This window comes from Parasteatoda tepidariorum, chromosome 10 (genome assembly GCF_043381705.1).
Source record: "Parasteatoda tepidariorum isolate YZ-2023 chromosome 10, CAS_Ptep_4.0, whole genome shotgun sequence".
Taxonomy (NCBI): Eukaryota; Metazoa; Arthropoda; class Arachnida; order Araneae; family Theridiidae; genus Parasteatoda; species Parasteatoda tepidariorum.
In genome coordinates this window covers 63,366,515-63,386,992 of record NC_092213.1, presented here as the reverse complement: position 1 = coordinate 63,386,992, position 20,478 = coordinate 63,366,515, and the positions used below count along the sequence as shown (strand labels likewise).

General features: G+C 29.2%; 1 non-coding gene across 1 annotated transcript; it reads right to left on the bottom strand.

Moving 5' to 3' along the window:
• Positions 1-15,156: 15,156 nt before the first annotated feature.
• TRNAV-UAC (transfer RNA valine (anticodon UAC)) lies at positions 15,157-15,229 on the bottom strand. Its single transcript has one exon. It is a non-coding gene; the product is annotated as a tRNA-Val (tRNA).
• Positions 15,230-20,478: the final 5,249 nt, after the last annotated feature.

The window sequence follows — 20,478 nt, the reverse complement described above, 5'->3', positions numbered from 1 at the left end:
AACAATATGTTTAAATGCTTATTAAATATCAAACAATGCTTCTTCATTATAAAATGATTGGTGTTATTTTTTTTTCGCTATGAGGTTTTATTCAGCAGAAGGATAAGTTATAATAAGAAATGCGGTTTAAATGGAGCGAAACAATTGCGATAGTTACTAATCAAACAAACAGAACGTTCGAAGCGAATTAATTTGTAATATTGAATCGAAAGATATTCTTTAAATGGTATGATGATTCATTTTTAAAATAGAACAACTAAAGGTAATTTCTTATTATAGCCAGCACCGAATCCATTATCAATTCATTAATCCATTGCATTGTTTCATCTTGGCAATTTATTCTAAATTATATTCGTTATTTTATTGATTTCGTCCCACTTCCTCTAAGGTGTTTTTCAAAGCTAGTTCGTGAAGGAATAGTTTCTTACACTGGGAAGTTATATTTCAAACAACAAAAAAAAAAAAAACATTTTGTTGAAAAGAATTATCCGGAATTTAGGTCGGACAAATAGTTTAATTTCAAAAGTTATTAAACATTTTCAAATCCGCCAATTTGTGGAGCTTTTCAACCTAAAAAATGACACAGGAAAAGATTTTTTTTTTTCCGTTGCGTTAGATCTTAGATACTTTTGTATCACTGATTTCAAATCTGCAATCATTTTCTCCCTCTAAGCTCTAGCTTTTTCAATGACATTTTAGACTATTTTTTGTCGAAATGTCCATATTTAAAAACATTCTATGTAACAGGGCGTTGTATAAAACTTGCGTCAAACTTCCAGGGGAGTTAAGGCACATTCTCAATATCAAAACTGCTTGTCTAGAAACCGGTGATCGAATTGTCGTTATACGCCGACAGGGGCGTTTTCCTATTATAAACTGTTTCTTCCTATACTTCGGAAGAGGTGATAATAAGGAAACGCCCCTAGTAGCATATGATGACATTTGCGGGCATGGGTTTTAATGCATTTTTTAAAAAAAATATGCAAAAATTTTTTCTGATTTTGCGATAGTCAAAGTACCACCAGCACAGCAAAATGTACACCAACACAGCATTTTTAAGCTCGTAAAAATAAGAAAAAATTGAAAATTAGGTATTGGCTACTCAAAAAGAAATGAAGTGATTATGCCAAACCATGTAATTTAAATCAGATTTGATTGGATACCTGTAAGCGACGTCATATGTGTGTCGAACCTGATTGGCTTCTGAATCGACAAAGGCCACGATTTACTTACGATGACGTCACTTGCAGGTATACAATTATTCATCGCTTTTATGAATTTTCATTTATGGAAATATCTCTCACCAAATCGGTGATACTTTTGAAAAAGTTTAAAACACCAGTTAATTCTTTTTAGCAAAATAGAATATAAAATTAAAGGTTTGCTAAAAATTTAAGTAACTCACAAACTACGACTTTTTATATTTCTTGGAGAAAAAAGTTCCGAAAAACACCTACAACCAAAAGGCAAAATCAGATACCAAATATTCGTTTCAAAATATAACCGCTGAGATTTTTAAGTTCGACTTAAAAAGAAGTTTTAATTTGCAATATACAGAAATAAATTTTGTAAGTTCATTAAATTATTAGCTAATAAGTATTAAGAAAATATTAAAGTAAATACTACTGAGAAATCCTTTCTTTTCTTCAAATCTCACATGAATTTAATTAATTTATTTCATTTTTTACTCGATTCTGTCAAAAGTAAGCGTTATATAGTGACCTCGCGATGTTAAAGTAACACAATGCCAAGCCCTGTGAGCCACAATCTAAAACTGTAGAATTGCCACCAGGAACATTTGGTTGCGTTCCAGACCGCAAAGATTTCTTCTTTTCCGGCTGGTTATGTCAAATATCTAACATTGCATTAAAGGACGAAAATACAAACGCCAAATTATGAATGGCATATTTAAAGCATTATTCAACCAATAATTATCCTTTAAAATTTAAATTTGCAGTTGTGACGCAATTTAGGTTAAAATTCAAGGTAGTATGGTTCGTCAGGTCAATTTACATCACCGAGATTTTTCATAAATGACGCTATTTGTTGAAATAGAATAAAGAAACTTTTCTGGAAATTAAGAAGGTTTCTGTGTTACTGGATTAAATGATGAATTGGAGAAGAAGAAAAAAGAAGAGTTTCGTTGTGTTGATGAATGTTCATTTGTGTCTCGTCAAGTGAAAGTATTCTTTTCATATTTTTTCTTCCCGTTTGTAATTCTCGTTAAAAACATTATAAATGAATCCTGTTTCTGAAGTTTTTTTTTTTTTGTTAACTACGAATCCATTTATTACGCTTAATTTTGACTTGTCTTTGAGTTTGAGGAAGTAAAGGTTCAACGAAATGTTGATGACAAAACATAAAAATGTTGTTAGTTAAAATCGGAGATTTGGTTTCACAGCCATTTTCATAGTACCTACCATTCGATTAGAAAATACTAAAAAGTTAGGCGAAAGGGGGAAGAGGTAAATAAAGCAGAAACTTAAACAATACCATCTTGACAAACGAAGCATTGTTTCCTGTGTAAGCTCTGAATAAAATTAAACCAAATTTAAACTATTAGGCTAATATTTCAGAACTTATATTTGTTTTATTTACAAAACATACAATATTTGACTCGTACCTATTTCCTATAGATGTAATAAAACAATTTTGTTTTACTGTACTGTCATTTTGTTAAAGTAATTTTAAACGTCTAACAGAAGCTACAATAACAAATGCTATAGAAAATTTAAGTATATCAAATAAAAATATAATTAATTAGAAAATCTATTAGTAGATGTATCCATTTCGTAGCAAAATTTTATGTTAATCATTCGCATCCAAACATTCAATCCATATTTCTTTCAGAAACTTTTTGTTTAAATTTAGTTAATAAAGTGTTTTTAAATATTCTTCTTCTTGATTACATTTTTTTTAAAGTTGTCTAACATCTCGATTCGAATTTCCTTTCATATCGGTTAAGTGTAAATATACATCAGTCACAATATATTCAATTCCAATCCTAGCAAGCCAGAAATAACAAGTAGGAAATTTTTACTACCATTTTCTTAGTTAAACGGACATAGAACTTTATTTATTTAAGAAGAAATACTTTTTTTTTAAATATTTCTGATGAAAATTGATTGTCTTTACCCAATGTCCATTAAACAGAGTGGGTAGCCAAATTATTCAGCAAAAGATAAGCATCTTTTAAGCACTTTTCAAGCACTCAAAAAATATTCTTAAGGACCTTAAAAAAATATCATAATTAGGCAGGGTTGCAAAGTTTTTGACAATTACCGGTTTTATCTTGTTTTACTGTCACGTCAAAAAAAAATTTTGGCATTGTTTTTGACAAGTGTCAAAAATCATGAAAGTTTGAATCGTGTAAAACGAATATATTTTTCATACGCTTCGGACTGACAATATGCCGACTTAGATTGGAGTTGAATTAATTGTGAAAACGTTGAACAATGTGAACTTCGAAATTCATAATTCGAAGCAAAAATCAACATAATAAAGGAAAAATCTCATTTTGAAAAAGGCAAAATTAAGCACTTTTTAAAAACACCCAATGAAAAAAGCACTTTTAAGGGCTTTTAAAAAACGAAAATCGAAAATAAGCACCTTTTAAAAACGCTACGCACCCTGTTATATCTTCTGAAAATGAAGTTCTAGAAAGTTTTGCAGGCCATAAAATTATTTAGAAAATGTTTATTGTGTTCGAAATAAGTTTAAAAAAAAAAAAAGATAGGTGATTTTATTGTTTTCTGAAAGGAGAATTTCACTCTTAGGTAGAGAGTTGTCTCCATTAGCTGATGCGCACCTCTGGAGAAGCGCATCTTTATTAATACGAAAACTTATTTCCAANAGTTTTTGTCTCTTATAAAAAGAGCGCGCGAAAGATGACCGGTGCATTCGAAATTTTTCATCACCCCAACGTCACGCTGCTCCCTGGCAGTACGTTGTTTTCCCCCTTCCTCTTTTTGAGGAAGAGAACATCTTTTAGGATGGCGTCACGTCTACCGCCATGTTGGCAAGTCAATCTGCTGTCCTTTTCTTTTTGTCTGATTAATGTCTACTAAGTAATTTCCTGATGAATCTCCTGCCTTTTAAGATGATCCGCTGACCAGCCACCGCCAGTGATGGACTCCTTCACAGTCATTTTCTAGCTTTATGCTCGGGATATCACCTGCTTTTAATCTGATCCGCTACCCAAACACCGCCATTGATGGGCTCCTTCACAGCCAGTTCTAGCTTTATTGCAATGCTGTTTTTATCTTTTCAAAAAAAATCTCAAAATATCGGCAGCTGTTCCTTTTGAAAAATAGCTCGGTCTCCTGTTCCAGTTGCCATTAGTACCCACATTTACAAGACGTTGTGCCATTTTGATGTTGTGCATCGCTGTGTTAATTTTTGATGTTGTGCCTCACTATGATGATTTTTAAGATGTTTTCTCCAATAAAACAACAAAGATTTTAAAAAAGGAACTGGACTACTTCATTTTCACTAGCCATGGTTTTTGTTTTCATCCTAGGTCTGGATATCTTCTATGGAGAGGAAGGTATTTTTTTGTAGAATATATTTGTTATCTTCTGGAACTTTAAAAATTAATATTTCTTCTGGGTTGTGAAATTAGCCAAACTTCGAAAATGTACCACTATATTTTTTCACCCGGCCATTAATTTTATATATATTTTTTAAAAATTGTTATCACTTGCTTTTTAGCAACTTTTCATTTCTTTTTTTTATTCTATACCCAACCGTAACAGGCCAATTTTATTGTTTTCTGAAAGGAGAATTTCACTCTTAGGTAGAGAGTTGTCTCCATTAGCTGATGCGCACCTCTGGAGAAGCGCATCTTTATTAATACGAAAACTTATTTCCAAAACAGGGATTTTGAAACGGAAATATTCCACAAACGCCACACGATTTTTGGACATGACGATGCCGCTAGCACAACAATATACCTGAAAAGATTTCACTTAAATTACGTACTTATAAAATACTTCGTATTAAAAAGTTAATATTTAATTGCTTATAAGAACGACTTCGAGTTGAGTATGTTTGTTCTTAATTAAAAATTCTGGGGAATAATCTCTCCGAAATTTCCTTAATTTATTTTTTTATATGGCATTATAAACACTTTTTTTAATTTCAGTAGACCTTCGAAATTCGTGCTATCTTAATGAAATCTATCAACCCATTATTAACTAAATCTAAATTGAAATTTTCGAAACAATATTCAAAATTCACGTGATCGTGAATTTAAAGCATTGTAGAGAAGACTCGATTGCAAAAGGAGACCTGCATATAATTTTTTTTTTTAAATGGTATTATAAAAACTTTTACAATTTTAGTAGACCTTCAGAATTCGTGCCATCTTAATGAAATATTCCAACCCATGCTTGAGTAAAAATTCTAGTGAGCTAAATTAAAATTCTCGAGACAGCATTCGAAATCCCCTGATCGTGAATTTAAAAGCATTGTAGGGGAGACCCTATTAACACTCATTAACCAACTGTCATTGGCATCAAATAAATTATACCCCAACCTTGGACTGGATGTGTAAAGAATAAATGCAAATCGCAATCACCTCAAAGATCTCAAAGACATGGAACAATTCAAAAATCCACCCAAACACAAAACGTGAATAACTTAACCCGGCAGGTAAAAGGAAAATAGAAAGAAAACATGCACGTTCACTTTCTACGTAAGGGGGCGTTGGTGTATGTCACTGCCGCTAGTTGCCATCGGGTAGGTAGAAAAAGAGTGATTAAAGAGAGCCGTTAACTCAGCTGGAAGACTTTGAATCGCATCTACTAAGGTGACGTCACAAAGTCATTATTTGATCCCTTCCCAGTGCCTCTGCATTTAATAGGAGGTCGCGTACTCCAGAGATGGTTTTATTATTAGATTCTTGCTTTGTTCCTTCTGCTATTAAATATTATTTATTATATATGAGGACAGACCAATCGAAGGGACAAGATCCTTTCAAGGTAAAAATAAATTATTTTTCCTGACGATGTGTTTAAAGAAGAAAAAAGAAAGAAAAATAATGATTGTTCGATTAACCTGTTAGCTTTAAACTACAGGTTTCTGCCCTATTGGAGTTGAACTAAAATCTTTAATGTAAGGTGTAACCTTGAGCAGATATTTAGTTAACCTTGAACCGGGCAGAAATAGGGAGTCAGAATAGCATTATATAAAACATATTTCTTTAGTAATTAATATTTTTATTATTTACTACTTATTAACTCTTTCTTTATTTAGTTAATCTTTATTATTCAGTTAAATATTTTTAATTAGTCAAATATTTAAAGATTTTACTCTGTTAAATATTTATCTATTCTATGCACATTTTTATCTATTGACTAGAAATTGATAAAAATTAAAAATAAGACATAGACTTAAAATCAGGAATTTTGGTCATAAATTGCAAAGAGATATCCAACCGAAACTGAAAGGACAACCTTTGAACTTAAACTACATATTAAAAATACGAATAAACAATCCTAAATTCTAAAAATATTATTAGATTTTTGTAGCTGAAGAATTCAACTTAGAAAAAAATTCTAGAAAATCCTGTTAGTACAATGGCAATAGTAATGTAGCAAAATTTAATATATGTAAATAAAAATTAAATAAATAAGTTACGTATATGCACTTAATACACTAGGCTCATTATACGCAAATTATACATTTATATATGGATAATAAATCATGCACATTGCATGTAGATTTTTTCATTATGCCCTGCTCATTATGCATGGGTTATTCATACATTATGCGCATTATTTGTAGGTTGCAACGTGCATGCGTAGGTATTGTATGCTGCATTAATAGATTTGATTCTATATAATGCAGAGATAAATGAATTTAGAATTCCACAGACAAGAATGCGTAAGAAATTCATACCATTAGTTTAAAATCGAAACACGTGTAACCTTATTAAATACTTAGTCGAATGTGGTAATGAACGAAAACTAACTTGATATGATCAAGAACTAATCAAGCAACTCCCACGCCTATCACTGACCACTTTTCAACTAACCAGTTAACCGAAGGCCGATTTTGAACTCTGTTGAAGTTTTGCAACTTTATTTAAAAAATAAATGCAATTCGTTGAGTTGATTCGTGTAGAAAACTCAAAATTTAAATATGGTGCAGAACTTTAGAACTTATAAAATTAATTCAAAGATTAAACCATAATATGAGAAAGTTCAAACTGCAACATTATGGTTTACATTGTGGAATCCGGAAGCTATGACTTTGAACTGTAATCGAATCCTGACTCTATGAATTTCTAGTGCTTTTCTAAGCAATACAATATATAGAGTGACAGTTTTATGCATAGTAAATATGGTTGAATCCATATGAATTTTTAGTGCTTTTCTAAGCAATCCCAGGGCATATAATATAGAGAATGGCCTTTTTATACATAGTAGTTAAGGTTTAAGTCATATGAATATGTAATGCTTTTCTAAGCAATCCCAGTGCATACAATATGTAGAGTGTCAGTTTTATACATAGTAATTATGGTTGAATTCATATGAGTTTGTAATGCTTTTCTAAACAATCCTAGTGCATATAATATAGAGAACAACATTTTTATACATAGTAATTATAGTTGAATTCATATGAATTTTTAGTGTTTTCTAACCAATCCCAGTGCATACAATATAGAGAATGGCATTTTTATGCATAGTAATTATGTTTGAATTCATATGAATTTGTAATGCTTCTCAAAGCAATCCCAGTGCATACAATGTAGAGAATGCCAGTTTTATATGTAGTAATTATGTTTGAATTCATATGAATTTGTAATGCTTCTCAAAGCAATCCCAGTGCATACAATGTAGAGAGTGCCAGTTTTATATGTAGTAATTATGGTTGAATTCATATGAATTTGTAATGCTTCTCAAAGCAATCCCAGTGTATATAATGTAGAGAGTGCCAGTTTTATACATAGTAGTTAAGGTTGAATTCATATGAATATGTAGTGCTTTTCTAAGCAATTCCAGTGTATACAATATAGAGAATGGCATTTTTATGCATAGTAATTATGGTTGATTTCATATGAATATGTAGTGCTTTTCTAACCAATCCCAGTGCATACAATATAGAGAATGGCATTTTTATGCATAGTAATTATGGTTGAATTCATATGAATTTGTGATGCTTTTCTGAGCAATCCCAGTGCATAGAAAGTGCCAGTTTTATACATAGTAGTTAAGGTTGAATTCATATAAATATATAGTGCTTTTCTAAGTAATCCCAGTGCATACAATATAGAGAGTATCAGTTTATACATAGTAAGTATGGTTGAATCGATAATGGTTAACATAGTCAAATCCAGAAGCTACGAATTGGTAGTGATTTTCTAAACGATTCTAGTGCTTTATACATAATAATGGTTGTTAAGTAAAATAATTTTCTGTCATCGTAATTTAAAATAACATTATAATGTTTCCTCTATATTTGCACTAAGAATAAATTGGGTCATATTACAGCAGAGATAATTGAAAAATCCATTCTACGAAGATGCGAATCGGAAAACTTAAACTCTACGAAATACAAAGTCAAATTCAATCTATCAGTATTCAAACTTAATTATTATCAAAAATTTTGATATTCGTATGCAATAATCATCTACAGTCCATGGCCGTATTATTAGACGCACTATAAGACTCTATGCAAAATCTTAATTATCAGGTAATACTACACAGCTTTTTTTCTTTTACGCGACTGAAACCGGTTCGGACTTGTTTACGTTAGTGTATCCATTGGTTAAATTAGACGATATATAATATAAATTTGAGGATAGGATAAACTAGACGTTACATTATATAAATATAGAATATTTATTATATCAAGCATTATATCAGTATATTATAATAATTAGATCAAATTATTAGACGCACTGTAGTTTTTTTAATCATTACATGATTTGCATGAGTTTATATGCAATACTTTTATATTTAAACATACGTGTAATGAGTTTTTATTCAGGAGATTTTTTATATACTTCCTACATGCATTTATTTTTAACGTATTTCATTACAATGTTAACCAATTGATACAAGAGCGTTAACAAATGCAAACCGGTTTCATCCGAGTAAAAACAATACACCTGATAATTGTAATTTTACATAGAATCTTATAAAGCGTCTATATATATGGGCAGGGGCTGTAAGTATCAATTGCTAACAGCTAATGGGAAAAAAAAAGAATTTTAATTCAGGAAAAAAAAAATGATATTTCGCCAGTTGATTGTAATGTTTATGATGTTTTAACTTGGAAAAGTACAAGTAACGTTATGGTTTGAACGTTTTAATAGCATGGCTTAAAGATTTCACCACAATATTGAAACGTCTAATTAACATTATAGTTGAACATAAATATATTCGTATCTTGTATCTACAGAATTGAACATTAGAAACGTTCTAAAAAATCCCATTGTTTAGTTCTTAAATATTAGCAATATAATGTAATAAGATTGCTCCAAAAAGTAGAGAATTATATTATTATCGCTTCTCTTCCTTTGAACCGAGCTTAAGTTGGATTATAATACAGCATATATACGAGAAATTGAGATTCATTTTATGCAACAATTGTGAAAAAAATATATACGAGAATATGATTTAAAAATGTGAACCCTGCAAAACACAGACACTCGGTTAGAAATTACTCAGATAAAAAGGGTCAAATAACAATTTATTTAGTTGGTATTTTAACAGTTGAATAAATTGTTATTTGACCATTCAAATAACCATAAAAAAATGGTATTTAAACTGTTGGCTGCAAAAAAAATTGTTTATTGATTGTTTCCACCAACTACGGTTCCAGTGCTTTGCACTCCCCATTTTGTCTCCAGTTAAATTTATTTTTTACAGTTTTGAAGCCATGGTAGTGTTTCCATGGTAGTATTTTTTTTTTTTGGTAGTATAAACCATGGTAGTATTTTTTTAACCATATGGTTAAAAAAACTGTCTAGTTTTGTATCAATGTTTTTTTTTTAACCATACTAATTGCAAACGGTTTCAAAACCGTAAAGGTAAAAAAAATGTTCGTTACCGTAAATTTGGATTTAACAGACTGCTGCCTGTTATTTTACCATAGGAAATTCTAACAGCGTAAGCTACCTAAAACTTTTTTTTAAAGATCATTTTTTTATTGGTTTCTTAAAATTCTATTTTAGCGTTGATAGTATTAGCAATGAAAAAAAATAGCCACTTTTTTCGAAATCTATCGCGATGCACTCACGTTATTTCAATTGCACGGGAATGTGGTTCTCAAAATATAGTGAAATAAGCAAACAGTAAAATTAACATTAAGGGGTCCAAACTTTGGAACGCTTTCCTGGTCAAACTATGGGGACCCTATTTCCCTGATTGGTGCTAACCTTTATACTTTGGGGGTCACAAACACCAATGATTTCTAAAAAAATGTATGTTTATTCAGAGAAGTATGTTTTTATGTCTGTTTTCCTAACTTAAAACGTCGTCTGCATTAATTAAGTAGTATATATTTGAGATCATCCCCTTCGAATTATCAGGAATGAGTTCTAGAACGTGAAAATCCGATCATTAAATCAAACTGTAAAGTAGGAAAACAATTTTTTTCTTGAAGAAAAAAAATATGGATAGAAAAAAATCATGAATAAGAAAAACAGACATAATTTGTTACAAGAAGAGAAATTTATAGATAAGAAAATATCGCTCATATCTCAGAAAATAAATCCATTTTCCTGTCAAACCAAATAATGTTTCTTAAATAAAAGGATTAAAAGACAATTCATCTGTTAACATCAAAGTCAACGAACTACTGTCACCACAAAATTACCATGTTTTTACGTGTTAGAACAACTCATTTTCTCACTGTTTCAAAAACGTGTTGAAACCTGATGTTTTACAAATCTTAACGAGCACTAACTGGACAATAAAACAAATGTTCAAAAAAATCAGAAATTTTGGGTGGTATAATGTAATGTCACTGAACCATTCGTTTTTTTTTTCTTTTTTTTTTTTTTTTTTTTTTTTTTTTTTTTTTTTTTTTTGTGTAGTACGAGGGCCGGGCATGCCTACGCATACAATCGGATGTTCTGTTACAAAATGTAACGTAGGAAGACATGATGGGACATTTATACAATGTTACGAAAGGGCATATCTTGTCTGGAAATCAGATCGCATTTTGCGAATGACATTGAAATTGACAATCGACATTAAAATTAGGCATTGAAAATGTCGATCAGGAATATTCGGTTTTTGATTGTTGAGTTAATATTTACTTTTGCGTGAACATTTAATTAGAAAGGGATAGAATATAATAAAGAAGTTAATAAAAATTAAAATTTGAATAATAAATTTTTATAAAGAAAACACGAAAATTTAGTTTCATTGTTAAGTTAATATTTACTTTTATATGTATATTTAATTACAAAGAGACTGAACGTAATTAAGAAGTTAATACAGTTAAAATTTAAATAATAAATTTTAATGAAGAAAATAAGTTTCATTGTTAAGTTAATATTTACGTTTATATGTACGTTTAATATAATTAAATAGAATATAATTAAGAAGTTAATAAAGTAAAAATTTTAATTTGGATACAAACCACTATGCTCATTATGGTTCAAGCTACTGATATTAGGGTTTAACTTTGAACCGATTTTTCAGAAAGTGTACTGACTTGTATTCTGAATCTCTTTTCAGTTACGCTCTTTAAATTCTGAGTTAGAGTTATCTTCCAAATTTAGAATTTAAATTGCCACGAAAAATGCCACATTATCTTTATATTGCGATACCAAAAACCATGCCGAATCAGACTTAAAATATTATCAGGATATATTCTTTTGAAAATGTGTTTATTCTTTTCAAATATTAAGCAAAGAAATAGGGGTGAGAATTATCGTGTTTGCCAAGCCCTTTAATTTTATCCAATAGAACAGGTCGTTATATTTTAATACAGAGACATAATGACAGCTATTAGAATATAATTTAACAGTACATACTACCTTATATTTAGAATATGATTTCCTTGAATATATAATTCTATATATTTATGATATTTCTAATAGAGGCTTTCAAACTGCGTGCTTGGGTCAAAATCTATTAGATATCGTATGAGGGAAAAAGCCTTCAATATTAGAAACGCCTTCCTTTTTTCTGGCGTTGTTTTCTTTTCCTCGAAAAAATCATTATCTGTATAGTCTTATGTGCGAAAGTAACCAAAACCTACATTTTGAGCATTGTGAGGCAGCTTTGCTTAAGAGGATTAAGTGTTTTTCCATTGTACTTTCTTATCTTCTTAAGTAACACCTTCTAAGACTCTTTTTTTCCCGCCTCTTTTTATGATCCAATTTCTATGGGTCCCATTTAGAATATGCATTAACTACTTCATTTCCGCACAGGTGTCAATATGTTAATAATATGTTCATATCTCCGTACATTATTCCTTTATTATAACATAGAAAACTTCATTGACCACTTTATATAACTAAAAAGATAAATAAAACAGGATCTAAAGATTTTTTAAAACTCAATGTTATATGTAGACAGATACAATCAATATTCTATGTAGCAAGATGTAAAGTGTCTAGAATACTTAATATTATTTCTAGATTGGTATACTTAATATTATGTGTGGCAGGATTTAAAATTTCTGGAATACTCAATTTATGTGTAGACTGGTATATTTAATGTTATATGTAGAAAGGTATACTCAATATTATATGTAGACAGATACACTCAATATATGTTGCAATATATAAAGTTTCAATAACACAATATCATATGTAGACTGGTATACTCAATATTATGTGTAGCAGGATATAAAGTTTCTAGAATACTTAATATTATTCTTAGATTGGTATACTTAATATTATGTGTAGCAGGATTTAAAATTTCTGGAATACTCAATTTATGTTTATATTGTATATTTAATATTATATTTAATATTATATTTAATAACTGGTATATTTAATATTATATATAGACAGGCATACTCAATATTATATGTAGACAGGTATACTCAATATAAGTTGCAATATATAAAGTTTCAATAGCACTAAAAATCATACGTAGACTGGTATATTCAATATTATGTGTAGATACGTATACTCAATATTTTATGAGGACAGGTATACTCAATAATATATGTAGCAGAATATAAAGTTTCTAATATACTCAATACATATGTGCTTTAAAAAAATCTGGCCAAACAGAAAACTCAAAGCAATTGTTGAAAAAGAAGCAAAAATCACATCGGGGCATGATGGCACAAACGCTGTCGGAAGTAGTTTGATAATATTTTGAAATTTTTTTTTCAATATCTGAAACTTCATGATTAATTTGAAATTACTTTTAGTATTTAAACAGAATTTTGCCATGAAAAGTTCTTTCCGTAATATAGCTGCCTCTTAAATGTGCAAAATCTTCTGTGGCAATTCAACATAAATAAAAAGATGTAGAATATATTTTTTTATTGTTCTTGCATATTACGTATAATGTAAAACCCCATCCAAAGGCTAAGGATAACGTTTGGGAACTCATGTTTTTTGTGTTTTCTTAATTTTAATTTTTACTTATATTTTAAGCTTTTATTTTTCCATTTTGACCTAGATATTTTGAAGTTAATTTTCGAATGGCTTGAGCTGTAGTTCTAATAATGGAGTTCAGATATAATAAAGCGAAAATAAGCTACAAGATTACGCCACTCATAGCGCCATCTGTTAACCCTTTTGACGACCGCGGTTTCTATTTTATATGTTTTTTTTCTGACGCTTTAATTACAAGCAAAAATATATTTTGTTATTTTTTACTATAATTTATTATTAAAAAAACAGTCAAATAGTTACTAAAAAAATCTGTTAGAGTATCGGAATTATATTAGTACTAAAATATTAAATCCGAAAAAAATAGTTGGAATTATTTTTTTTCTATATTGAAAAATTTATCAATAGTTGATTTTGTAAATTAAAGAAATTTCAAGGATGAATAACTGTTTCTCTTAGATCTAAATAACTGAAAATAAAAGCAAAATTGAAAAATTATGGTTTGAAAGTAAGCCGTGTTCGGACGATTTCACTTTTAACCAAGAAAAAGACACCGATATTTCATAGAGCATTTCATAACCATAAATTATTAAAATGCTAAATATAATATTTTTCACTTATCTCGACCTAAATAAATGCAAAATAATGAAAAAAGTATAAAAAAAATATGTTTAATAAAAATTCTGTGTCAAAAAAAAAAAAAAAAAAACTATGAATTTAAAGCAGTGTGAGCTGAAGGGGCGAATGTGAATCACAAAGTTGTAGCAGAATACTGAAAATACTGAGTTCCTTGGCCGCGATTACCTACACTGTGAGAAGACAATCATAGAACAAAAAATTATCACGAGATATCTTTATTTTCGATGTAAGAGAATAAACGTACCGCCCTGAATAACTTTTCATCTAATGATCGGATCTTCACATTTTAGGACTCAATCTTAACGGTTCAAGGGAGTGAACTCAAATTTGCTAATTAATTAATGCAGACGATATTTTAAGTTACTAAATCAAAGACAAAAACCTTTCTCGGAATAAACGTACCTTTTTAACGATAGATTTGGATTTCTTACTCATAAGATATATTCCTAAGAAATCGAATTTTAAAAAAGGTCAACGGATTCGGATTTCTGACCACCAAAATATGGTAGTTAGCCGCAATCTGGGAAATATGGTCACAATAGTTTGGTCAGGTTAATGTTAATTTTCATTTCTGCATATTTTACCATAACTCGAGCACTTTTTAAGCAAATTAAAATCATTTTTCATTAAAAAAAAATTTTAAATTCGTTTATTTAAAGATATCTTCTTTCAGAAAATAGTTTTTAAAAATGATTTAACATTATTTTGTTTAATAATAGAGGAAAAAATTTTTAATTAATAAGTATGCAAATTTTAAGAATTATTTTAAAGATTGTTTTTAAAATACAATATTTGATCGAAATCGGTCGAATCGTTCCTGAGAAATCGAAATTTAAACTATGACATTCTTTAAAATTTGATTTCTTCCGCAGCCGATAAATTCTTTTAATAAAAAATATGTATTACAGCAATAACGCTTTCCATTATCAAGCAAATTAAATCAAAATGAATGGTCAACTATGTACAAAATGCAGCCACACTGGTTCCGCCCGGGATCGAACCGGGGACCTTTTGCGTGTAAAGCAAACGTGATAACCACTACACTACGGAACCACAGCACTTCGGACGATAGTTTGCAAGAGGTCAGTTTTCACTCCCGTTGCACAAAAAATCACGAATTTATGTTTCAAAATAACTTCATGAAATTTGAAACATTTTCTACCTTAGATCTTTTTTCTCAAAATATCATTAACATTTTAAATTCAAGTTAAGCTTAGTCATAAAACGTATTAACGTCATAAATTGAAGAATTTCGTCAATATTTCTCATATTTCATATTCTTCTCATGAAATATTTTCTAAATAATAAGTAGTCTTTCTTTGATTAGTACATTTACAGCTTAATGAACTTAATTCATTAAGTTGGCACTATAGTTATATATAAGTTAGCAATATAGTTATATGTGTAAGTTGACACAAAAAAAAAATCTGTTATTTAGGATTTGTTCCATGGTTTTACAGCCAAAACAAATTGGGAACCACAACTCTAAAAACCCGCACGATTAGTAATGAATAAATTTTTGCACTGCGAAGACTTGAAATTCTGGAATAATTTGTAGCATTGTCTATTAGCAGATTTTATTTGTATTTTTGCATTTAAGTAAACGAATAAATTTTTTTTTTAAATATTTATTTAAAAAAATGAAAATTACGAATTTATTTTATAATTTGATATTTTAACTTCTTATGATGGGGATTTGATGACTGCACAATACACATTAAGGTCTCAAAATAAATAAATAATGAAAAATTTCTGGGCTAAAATTCTGCCGTGCAATTGAAACAACAACGTAAGTGCTTCACGATTGATTCAGAGAAAAGTGGCTTGACAACTTTTCTCCTTCTATTGCTAACGTTAAAATAGAATTTTGAAAAACTAATAAAACAAAACAAAAATTTGGAAAAAAAAATTTTTATATATATATATATAGATATATATATGTAGCTTTCCATATAAAGATGCCAAAATATATAAAAATATCAATTTCGAATTTTTTTTTTTGTCGCTTACGTTGATTTTTCAATTGCACAGCGAAATTGATCATTTTTGAAAATAGGAAACTTGAATGGGTCTAAGGGATTTAATATTATTCAAAGCAGAAAGGCAAATGATTCAAAACATCACCACTAGAAGTGATAATATACTACTTGCTATTATATTTAAAATCATGAGGAGTTACGGCTTTAAGGATTTTTCAGGTTTAAAACTTTCCCCTGGTCTTAATGCAATCTTTCATTACAAAAGCATACTCGTTCAATATTTAACGTATAGAATGTCTAAAAAGCATGATAATAAATAACTCGTGTTTGGTTAATAATAACAAAAATTTAAAAATACACATGCGAAATATTTTTAGGAGATACATTCAATGATACCAAATTTAACCTCCCGAGCTCATGAAAAATTTTAAAAAAAATGAGAATCCCAATTTCTTATTGAAGATGATTTGGATTCCTTAGAAACAAGTATCACAATATAATATCTACACAATATGATAGAGGTATTTCCTTTTTATTTCACAGATGGCGGTGTAACTGCCAAAGGACAATTTGGTAGACAAACAATATAATTTTTCCAAACATCACACGAGATTTTTTTTATTTTTAACCTAGAATCTATTTCTTGAGATGTCTTTATTTTTAACAATTTTTACCTCATTTTTATTTTTCAGTGCATCCATAAAAAATGCAAACACCTGCTAATCAAATTGAATTGTGATAATTTACGAACCCAAATTGGAGAAACCAGATCTTCAATAGAAATGGAATTTTCCATTTGAGTTATCCCGAATCTCCCAGTGGGAAAGGAGATAGAGGTGGGCAAGTTTGGTAGAATTGAATGCACTTTGAGAATGTTCGTACATGCATTTTTTGGACACCCTATATATTTTCGTCTAAGGTCATATAGCCGTCCTCACTGGAAGGGAAAGTGCATACCATACTGAATTCAGGATCAGGTATGATGGATTTTAAAACCTTCCAGATTTAAACTATCTTGTAAGCTTTTTTTTATTTATTATGCAATTTCACATTACAAATTCAATGTTTTTTTTTTTTTTAAAAAAGATTGCAAATTAGATGCCGGTTAACTTGTAGACTGTTCAATAGTTATTTCGGAAATTTTCATAAATCCAAACGTAAATAACTGAACACGGCCATATGACAGCATTTTTCACCTGTTTATGACTTTTTTTTCTAATTATGATAATTTAAGACAATTCCGTTTTCATTTTATGCAATTTTCAAAATGATTAACTTATGATCACCTCCATTACATTTCCAGGAAAACGGAAATAAATCTTAACAAAAAAATTTAGTTCCTTTTTTTATTTCCTTCGCAGGCATACATCCAAGTTCAAGAACATAAGATAACTTTTTTTCAGATTTGCAGAGGGTTTAAGAAAATTTCTTGCGTCATGGTTCACTTAAAATAGTGAGAAATGACGGGGGGTTTGGCCATATGCCCCGATTGACAAACTAAAAAAAAATCACTTATAAACAAAAATTGAGCAGACAGAAGTGCTGACTTAGTATGTGTTTCACAAAGTTTTCCGACATCTATAAATGACCTGAATAAAAGCTCTCCTTCAAGCAAATATTCGACACCAACGGCCATTGACTTGAAAGAAATATTATTGAAGTCGTTGACATTATCATAGTTTTGTATTTACATCATAGTTTCATTATCATATTTTTGCATTTACATAATTTCATTATCATAGTTTTGCATTTATATTATAGTTTCATTATCATATTTTTGCATTTACATAGTTTCATTATCATAGTTATGTATTTATATTACAATTTCATTATCATAGTTTTGTATTTATCATAGTTTCATCACCATAGTTTGATTTATTATAGTTTCATTATTATAGCTTCATTATCATAGTTTTATATTCAAATAGTTTTGTATTTATATTACAGTTTCATTATCTTGGTTTTGTATTTATATTACAGTTTAATTACAGTTTTTTTTATATATTATAATTTCATTACCATAGTTTGATTTATTATAGTTTCATTATTATAGCTTCATTATCATAGTTTTATATTTAAATAGTTCTGTATTTATATTACAGTTTCATTATCTTGGTTTTGTATTTATATTACAGTTTAATTATAGTTTTTTTTTATATTATAATTTCATAATCATGGTTTTGTATTTAAGTAGCTTCATTATCATAGTTTGTATTTGTATCATAGTTTCATTATTATAGCTTCATTATCATAGTTTTATATTTAAATAGTTTTGCATTTACATTACAGTTTAATTATAGTTTTTTTTTATATTATAATTTCATTTTCATGGTTTTGTATTTAAGTAGCTTCATTATCATAGTTTGTATTTGTATCATAGTCTTGTATTTATACTATAGTTTAAATATTATAGTTTTATATTTATATCAAAATTTTATAATAATCGTTTTGTTCTTTAGCATAGTTTTATATTTATATCATAGTTTCATTAACATAGTTTGATTTTTATATTATAGTTTCATTATTATAGCTTCATTATTATAGTTTCATTATTATAGCTTCATTATTATAGTTTCATAATTATAGCTTCATTATCATAGTTTTATATTTAAATAGTTCCATTATCATAGTTTTGTATTTATATTGCAGTTTCGTTATCATGGTTTTGTATTTATATTATAGTTTCATTATAGTTGTTTTTTATATTATAGTTTCATAATCACAGTTTTGTAAGTTCATTATCATAGTAGTTTCATTTAAGTAGTTTCATTATCATAGTTTATATTTGTATCATAGTTTCATTATCATAGTTTGTATTTGTATCATAATTTCATTATCATAGTTTTGTATTTATATCAAAATTTTATAATAATAGTTTATTTAGATTATAGTTTCATTATCATAGTTTTGTCTTTATACTATTGTTTAAATATCGCAGTTTTGTAATTACATTATAGTTTCATTATAGTTTTGTATACATTATCAAAGTTTTGTTATAATTATGATAGTATCGTATTTGTTAACATTATGATAGTATCGTATTTGTTTTTAACCAATTGAAAAATATTAATAAAAAGGATGAAATCTTTGATAAAATCTATACATTGTTTCAAATTGTATAATTATTATTATTTTTTAAGTAATAAAAGTAAAGCATTTCTGCAACAGCCCGTTGTAGGCTAGGGAGGTCATGGGAGGTTAAAGCTCCACAATTTGATGACCAACTGTATGACTGTGGCAATCTGGTCAGCATTGCGCACAAGCACTCTTTACCTCCCACACAGGCTGGTAAACATCGACCTGAATTTAAGTGGTATTGAAGCCGCCACTGGAGAAGGAATCGATTATATTTTATTAGTTGTATTGAATACAAATATATTTTAAGAGAACAATCAATAGCTTTTTGCTGAATTCATACATAAGGAGAAAACATACACATAAGGAGAAAAAGGAAGCTGTAATTGAGCTCAAAATATTATTTTTTTTTTATGCATACATATAACCGTCGTTGAACTGCCGATTCAATTTTTTGGTTAACAACTGCTAATGTTCAACTAGCCTTGTAATTTTGAGCCCAATCCAGAAGACAAGGGAATTCCTGTATGACGTGACGATGCGTTTCCTGACGTGAAAAACTCTCAGTGGTAGACGGATCATGGGTTCACTTGCCGTCAGGCTAACTGTGGAAGGTCCTCGTGGTCTTCCTCTCCGTGTAACGCAAATGCGGGTTAGTTCCATCAAAAACTCCTCCACTAAGGCGAATTTCTCCCAATACTTGATCCAGGAGTTGCCTTGTCTTCTGGATTGAGTTCAAAATTATAAGGCTACAAGTTGAACATTAGTAGACGTAAACCCAAAGTTGGGCCGGCTTTTCAACGACAGTTATAAAATAAAATATTTAATGAAGGATTAAATATGATTTTTCGATATATTTCAGTTCATTACAATTTAAAAATTCTTTGCATTTTAAGAGATAAAAAAAAATATTATTTTCTAAGAAATCGTAATTTTTTTCTTCAAATTTATTAATTAAAAATTGTCGTTTTTCCCGAGGCTTTTTCTAATTGGTCAGATTCAGGACTCTGCGCGCCGCTACAAACCTCTGAAATAACAGCCTCCGGATACGGTGGACGATCTCCATCGCTCCCAGGTTTATTAAAAAACTTAGTCGAACTTCAGTTAACTTTTTCTTCAACACTTTATAAAAAGAAAAGAAGGAAGGGGGGAAATCAAGGAAGAAAAGAAAGAGTTAATTCTGCGGATCTATAAGTAGCAGCCATTTATGGTTCTCCTCTCTTCCAGCGTCTCAAGGTCTGCTGTATT